Source organism: Malaclemys terrapin, chromosome 4, assembly GCF_027887155.1.
Source record: "Malaclemys terrapin pileata isolate rMalTer1 chromosome 4, rMalTer1.hap1, whole genome shotgun sequence".
In the NCBI taxonomy this organism is placed as follows: domain Eukaryota; kingdom Metazoa; phylum Chordata; order Testudines; family Emydidae; genus Malaclemys; species Malaclemys terrapin.
This window is the reverse complement of record NC_071508.1, coordinates 101,051,767-101,059,795: the sequence shown is the minus strand read 5'-3', so window position 1 is coordinate 101,059,795 and position 8,029 is coordinate 101,051,767. Positions and strand designations below refer to the sequence as shown.

The 8,029-nt window shown below is 41.3% G+C and overlaps 1 long non-coding RNA gene across 1 annotated transcript in view; it reads right to left on the bottom strand.

Annotated features, from left to right (window-relative positions):
* Positions 1-245: 245 nt before the first annotated feature.
* Positions 246-8,029, bottom strand: part of LOC128835677 (uncharacterized) — a 32,613-nt gene continuing 24,829 nt past the window's right edge. Inside the window, exons 2-3 of the long non-coding RNA XR_008444687.1 lie at positions 4,743-4,791; positions 246-320 (exon numbers count right to left, since the gene is read on the bottom strand). This is a non-coding gene — a long non-coding RNA (uncharacterized LOC128835677). The remainder of the gene's footprint in view (positions 321-4,742; positions 4,792-8,029) is intronic.

Genomic DNA, 8,029 nt, shown 5'->3' with positions numbered 1-8,029 from the left:
GTTAAAAATCTGAATATTAAGTCAAATCTTATGAAAAGCAAAGAACACAGAATACATACACTCTTCCACTTCACATGCATAATGCTTAATTATCTTGTAATGTTAGGGTTGAGTGAATTTAATTCCACTATCTTAAATAATGAAAACAAACCACTTACTTTAGGTAACATTCTGCTTTGGTTCTTGTCAATCTTTTGAATCAACCAACAATCAGCCTCCTGGATGAAAATGACTGGTATTTCTTTCTTAGCTGGTGTGGAAAATAGAATGGAATGAAGAACCTGGAGATGTTTCCTTCCACATGTGCATGATTTAAAAACCTGGAACAAAACAAAATGAAAAGCATAGGGCATGTGTCGCTTGCTAGGATCATCTTGTTATATCTCACCAAATCAGTTCTCTGCCACTGCAGTGGCCTTGGGCACTGGTGCATAGTAGTCCCTATTCTCTGCCTATGGTACTCAACAGTTTAGTCTGAGGGCTGCAATATTATAAGTCTTATCCAGGCTATCATTCTACAATATTTTCTCCTTTTGGAAATGTCACCACTACAGCTGTTCAAAAAGTTTTCATCAACTTTTTTCTCACAATAAATGGATTTTTTTATGAAAAAAATAGTTTTCTTCACAATACTTTTGTGTTTTCCTTGAAAAACAAAAATATTTTTTCTAAATTTTCCATGGAAAATAAAATGCTTTTTTTGAGCAGGTCAAGTCATTATACATGATGGTTTTGATCTTACTAGCCTTGTACATGTGCACAGTCCCGTTGAATTTAGCTGGAACTGAACAGGAATTAAGTGTCCTCCCTACTTGTCCCCTGTCACTTATTTTTTACAGATTTTTTTTTAAATTTAAACTTGACAGTCATATTTCATAACAGAGATGATTATTGGTACATGTAGGTGTGTAAGAATATTATATGAGCCTTTACAGAATGAATTTATAAACAGACATGAAAAACTGAAGGGGAAGTGTTATTGTCCATTTTACTGTTGATCTAAGAGAGCTATGTACTATACCATGATTTTGATTCCATTCCCTACAGTGCTGCCCTTATAAATGGTGGCTCTTATCCTTATACTAAAACAGTGGAAAAACTAGATTGTCGGAGCTGTATGGCAATTGCAGCAATGACCAGTTTCTGGAAGTGGAACTTACTAGTTCTTCATTTTAGTGTGGCTATTTGTTATGGCCAGTTATTTTAAAGTTACTTACTAACTTACTAAAATAAGTTTACTAGCCTTGTAGACTTCAGCAGCATGCTTCAGGTATACACATTATTCAGTGTGAAAATTATACTAAAATATGTTTTAATAAGGCATGTGCCTCTGTTGTGTCCTTCTCCACTCACCTCTGTGCCTTCTTACATGCAGCTCCATATGGCTGCAATTCAACATCAACATACCAACCTGCAGATGCTGAACCAGAGAACTCTCAGAAACTCTCCTTCTTGAAATCAGCCCAGCAAACTAGAAGTGCTGAGGCAGTGACATTACAGTAGCCTGTCCCTTGATGTCATAGAATCATAGACTCATAGAATATCAGGGTTGGAAGGGACCTCAGGAGGTCATCTAGTCCAACCCCCTGCTCAAAGCAGGACCAATCCCCAACTAAATCATCCCAGCCAGGGCTTTGTCAAGCCTGACATTAAAAACCTCTAAGGAAGGCGATTCCACCACCTCCCTAGGTAACCCATTCCAGTGCTTCACCACCCTCCTAGTGAAAAAGTTTTTCCTAATATCCAACCTAAACCTCCCCCACTGCAATTTGAGACCATTACTCCTTGTTCTGTCATCTGGTACCACTGAGAACAGTCTAGATCCATCCTCTTTGGAACCCTCTTTCAGGTAGTTGAAAGCAACTATCAAATCCTACCCCCCCATTCTTCTCTTCTGCAGACTAAACAATCCCAGTTCCTTCAGCCTCTCCTCATAAGTCATATGCTCCAGCCCCCTAATCATTTTTGTTGCCCTCCGCTGGACTCTTTCCAATTTTTCCACATCCTTCTTGTAGTGTGGGGCCCAAAACTGGACACAGTACTGAAGATGAGGCCTCACCAATGTCAAATAGAGAGGAATGATCACGTCCCTCGATCTGCTGGCAATGCCCCTACTTATACAGCCCAAAATGCCATTAGCCTTCTTGACAACAAGGGCACACTGTTGACTCGTATCTAGCTTCTCATCCACTGTAACCCCTAGGTCCTTTTCTGCAGAACTGCTGCCTAGCCATTCGGTCCCTAGTCTGTAACAGTGCATGGGATTCTTCTGTCCTAAGTGCAGGATTCTGCACTTGTGCTTGTTGAACCTCATCAGGTTTCTTTTGGCCCAATCCTCTAATTTGTCTTGGTCCCTCTGTATGCTATCCCTACCCTCCAGCGTATCTACCACTCCTCCCAGTTTAGTGTCTTCTGCAAACTTGTTGAGGGTGCAGTCCACGCCATCCTCCAGATCATTAATGAAAATATTGAACAAAACCGGCCCCGGGACCGACCCTTGGGGTATTCCACTTGATACTGGCTGCCAACTAGACATGGAGCCATTGATCACTATCCGTTGAGCCTGACAATCTAGCCAGCTTTCTATCCACCTTATAGTCCATTCATCCAGCCCATACTTCTTTAACTTGTTGGCAAGAATATTGTGGGAGACTGTATCAAAAGCTTTGTTAAAAATCAAGGAATAACATATCCACTGCTTTCCCCTCATCCACAAAGCCAGTTATCTCATCATAGAAGGCAATTAGGTTAGTCAGGCATGACTTGCCCTTGGTGAATCCATGCTGACTGTTCCTGATCACTTTCCTCTCCTCTAAGTGCTTCAGAATTGATTCCTTGTGGACCTGGTCCATGAATTTTCCATGGACTGAGGTGAGGCTGACTGGCCTGTAGTTCCCCGGATCCTTCTTCTTCCCATTTTTAAAGATGGGCACTACATTAGCCTTTTTCCAAGCATCTGGGACCTCCCCAGATTGCCATGAGTTTTCAAAGATAATGGCCAATGGCTCTGCAATCACTTCTGCCAACTCCTTAGGCACCCTTGGATGCAGCGCATCCGGCCACATGGACTTGTGCTCGTCCAGCTTTTCTAAATAGTCCCGAACCAGTTTTTTCTCCCTCCTCCCCATGCTGTGCTGCCCAGTGCAGTAGTCTGGGAGCTGACCTTGTTCGTGAAGACAGAGGCAAAAAAAGCATTGAGTACATTAGCTTTTTCCCATCCTCTGTCACTAGGTTGCCTCCCTCGTTCAGTAAGGGGCCCACATTTTCCTTGACTTTCTTCTTGTTGCTAACATACCTGAAGATACCCTTTTTGTTACTCTTAACATCTCTTGCTAGCTGCAACTCCAAGTGTGATTTGGCCTTCCTGATTTCACTCCTGCATGCCCGAGCAATATTTTTATACTCCTCCCTGGTCATTTGTCCAATCTTCCACTTTTTGTAAGTTTCTTTTTTGTGTTTAAGATCAGCAAGGATTTCACTGTTAAGCCAAGCTGGTCGCCTGCCATATTTACTATTCTTTCTAAACATTGGGATGGTTTGTTCCTGCAACCTCAATAGGGATTCTTTAAAAGTACAGCCAGCTCTCCTGGACTCCTTTTCCCCTCATGTTATTCTCCCAGGGGATCCTGCCCATCAGTTCCCTGAGGAGTCAAAGTCTGCTTTTCTGAAGTCCAGGGTCCGAATTCTGCTGCTCTCCTTTCTTCCTTGTGTCAGGATTCTGAACTCAACCATCTCATGGTCACTGCCTCCCAGGTTCCCATCCACTTTTGCTTCCCCTACTAATTCTTCCTGGTTTGTAAGCAGCAGGTCAAAAAGAGCTCTGCCCCTAGTTGGTTCCTCCAGTACTTGCACCAGGAAATTGTCCCCTACACTTTCCAATCCAGACTAAGAGGCATGGAGACCCCACTCCACACATCACTACCGACTGAGCCCCATTTGGCTATGGGGAGAGGAGTTTGATTCTCCACTATCTCCCAGAGCCCTAACTAATTAGAGGGCTGGCAGGAAATCCCACTCCTATTTCCTGCTGGCAGCTCTCTTCCCTTTGGGAGATGAAAATACCACTTTAGAAGAGAGTGAATCATGTAGGCTATAGGTAAGAGACATATGCTGTACCAAAGACACATCATTCCCAGGCACAGCCTGGTTCTGGGATACAAGTCCTGGGAGCAGCTTGGATGTATGGGTACTATAAACGTATATTGTACACAAGAATCGTCTACAACCACAAAAGGACATGGTACTGCTAATCTGGGATTAAGGGACTAATGCTTTGGTGCAGTTTGTGCTGTTTGGTTATTGATGGAGTTAAAGCTCATTTCTTAAAAATCTGGGATTTATTGCATTGTACTGTCAGTGTATAATTGCTGTGGTTAGTTAACCAGGTGTATGAGTCTCTGTACTCATGCCTCATATGGTTCTGTCTATGCCACTAGGTGGCCCGTGGCTGATAAGTGTGTTTGGTATATATATGTGCTTTGTAGTTATTCTTGGGTAAATTTCTGCCTCCTCAAAATTGTCAGAAGATTCTCCACCCCTAGGTCAGAGAATGGAAATTTGGGACGACCTAGCAAAGAGACAAATTATGCTACACAAATTAGAGGGGTTGAGCCAGTGATATTAGAGAGATCTGTCCCTTGACATCAGATTAGCAAGGTAGTAGTATTGAACCAGCAACATCAATGAATAAGAAAAGCAGATATATAGCACATTCTTCATTTACTCAATCTGATTTTACTCACCAGTCCCCTAAAAGGCAGCAGAAATGGTGACTCCTTTTTGGATTAAACCCTATGAGACAATGGGAAAATTAATTTGCTAATGTCTACAAACTGTTTGCTGAGAATAAATTCCCATGCAGTCCATTTTGCAAATATGTTCAAACCGTTTGCGTAACAGTGAATAGAGCTGACACTTTAATTTGTTTATAAAGCCATGCACGATGTTTGCTCCTGTATGACTAATTTCTAAAACACTGGCATACTTTTGAAACATATTTGTTCAACTTTTGCAAAACTCTGCATGAGCGACTCTTGCAGAATTATGTTACTAAAACTGCTCTTCTACCTTTCATGGAATTGCTGTCCTTATGGGTTAAGTCTCCCAGGGTGTAAATGTATAATTGCCAGCCCAGTTGTCATTAGTGGTGGGATTTAAACATGTGTATCAAGAGGGAAATACATTCCTTACAAGGTGAAAAGGGGAAGCCAGGGCTGGATATCAAGTAGATGCTTAGTTGGCTCTTGAGTTTTACTGAGTTGATAACGATCTATTCATTGTTCAGTTGATTTGCTTTTGTGTCTAGTTATATATTACTGAAAAAAGTACAGTTTAATCTGTAAATACTAGTTCCCATAGAAAGTGATTTTGGTGATTCAGCAGGTGGCACTCATCTCGTCCTGAGTTTGTGGTGAATCAATGTTATATTAAGGTGCTAGTGGCCCACTCAACTGCTGAAGGTGCCAAATGAAAGCCAAGATGTAAAATTAAGCTTCTAACCATTTGTGTTGACTTGGGTATTGCCACTCCCAAGCATTCAAAAATCATTAGTTGGGCCCCGCAAAAATCATGAGATTGGCTTTAGAATCATGGGAGTTTTTTAAAAATAATATATATGAGGTATATTTGAACCTTCAGATTCACATTTTCTAGCTTTACTCTGAAACCATATGTGCCAGAAACTTATTTTTTTTAACGAAATATAGGATTTTTACATAATCACACGACTTCTTCAGGAGCTGGGGCTTTAACAAAAATACTAAAAACTGCAAAAATTACAGGAAAACATCACAAGATTTGGCAGCACTGTCATTAAAAGATCTCATGATGCTTTTCATGAGAGCAGAATCATTGAATTCCTGTATACAGGAATACAGCTGGGGTAATTATATCCTAATATCCACCTGCAATTGTTTTAATTGATTCATGGATTTTAAGGCCAAAAGGGACCATTTAGATCATCTAGTCTGATCTCCTGATCTCCCATTAAATTTCACCCAGTTATCTCTGTTTTAAGCCCAATAACTTGTGTCTGGCTAAAGCATATCTTCCCAAAAGGCACCCACTCTGGATCTGAACACATTGAGAGATGGAGAATGCATCACTTTCTTAGGTAGGGAGTTCCAATCATTAATCACCCTGATGGTTAAAAATGTGTTTCTTATTTCTAATTTGAACTTGTCTGGCTTCAGTTTCCAGCCAGACAATTTTCGGTTCTTGCTATGCCTTTCTCTGTTAAAGAGCCCTTTTATTCCCTGCATTTTCTCCCTTGAAGGTACTTATACACACTAAACAAGTCACCTCAGTCTTTTCTTTAAAAAGCTAAACAGATTGAGCTCTTGAAGCCTCTCACTGTAAGGCATTTTCTTCAGTCCTCAAATAATTTCTGTCTCTTTTCTGCACTATCTCCAATTTTTCAACATCCTTTTTTAAAAATGTGGATACCAGAACTATATGTAGTATTCTAGCATCAGTCTCACCAATGCTTTATACGGAGGTAAAAGCACTTCCATACTCCTACTCACTGTTCCCTTCTTTATACAGCCAATGATCACATAAGCCCTTTTGGCCACAGTATCACACTGGGAGTTCATGTTGACCACAGCAACCCCTAAATTCTTCTTAGTGCCATAGCTTTCCAGGCTACCATTCTCCATTCTGTAGGTATGGCCGCATTCCTTGTTCCTAGATGTATAACTTTCCATTTGGCTGTATTAAAACACCTTTTGTTTAAATGGGTCTGTGATGGGGTGCCACTCACCACTCTGGCGCCTCCTGCCGGGGGTCATGGGAATTAGCTCTATTCAGCAGAGCACCCTCCCCTGGTGGTGGCTCACCACTGTCACTTTTGTTCCAGGATCTGCACCACTACCAGGACTGTGGTATCCTCTTCAGTGACACTGCCCTCCGGCTGTGCCACAATCTGTGTCCCCACTTCCAGGGGACCTTCAATCTTTGGCCAGCCACTCCCTCAGTGGCAACTGCAGTCCATTGTCCCGGGGCCACATCCCATGTGCCCTAGCAGCAAGCCAGTAGTTCTATCCCAGGTGTTGGCACTCCCTAGGAACCTAGTCTTCTCCCCTCAGCTTCCAGTCAGTTATTGATCTCTGCTCTGCCCTCCAGCCCTTCTTATATGAGCCTGCCAGGCCATGATTGGCTGCTCCTCTCAACCCCTTTCTAATTGGCTGCCTCCAGCGCAGCCTCCCTAAGGCTGCTTTTAACATCTTTTCTGCAGTAAGGGGCAGTTGCCCCATCACAGGGCCCAGCTTACCAAGTGATCCAGACTGTCCTGTAAAACTGCCCTGTCCTCATAATTATTTACCATTCTGCCAGTCTTTGTGTCATCTGCAAAATTTATCCTCAGGGATTTTATATTTATTTCCAGATCTGTGATGAAAATGTTGAATAGCATCAGGCCTAGTATTGATCGTGGCAGAACCCCACTAGATATACCCCCCATTTGATGATGATTTCTGATTGATAACTACTTTTTGAGATCTGTCAGTTAGCCAGTTTTTAATCCATTTAAAATGTACTTTATTGATATTGCATAGTGCTAATTTTAATCAAAATATTGTGCAGTACTAAATCTTACCACAGTCTAAATATATTATATCTATGTAATTAACTTTTTCAACCAAACCTGTAATTTTATAAATGAATGAAATCAGGTTTGTTTGTCAAGATGTATTTTCCATAAACCCACACTGACTGACGTTCATTTTATTCCTATCCTTGAATTCTTTATTAATTATATCCCATATCCGCTTTTCCATTATTTTGCCTGGGACTGATGTCAATATAAACAGCCTATCGGTACCTCAGTCATCTCTCTTGCCCTTTTTTGAATATTGGCAGAACACTAGGACTTTCTAGTCTTCTGGAATTTCCTCAATATTTGAAGATTTATTAAAAAATAATATTAGTGGTCCAGAGATCTTCTCAGCCAACTCTTTTGTGCAAGTTATCCAGGCCTGCTGATTTAAAAAAAATTCTATTCAATAAGCTATTTTTGATCACTTCATGTCCA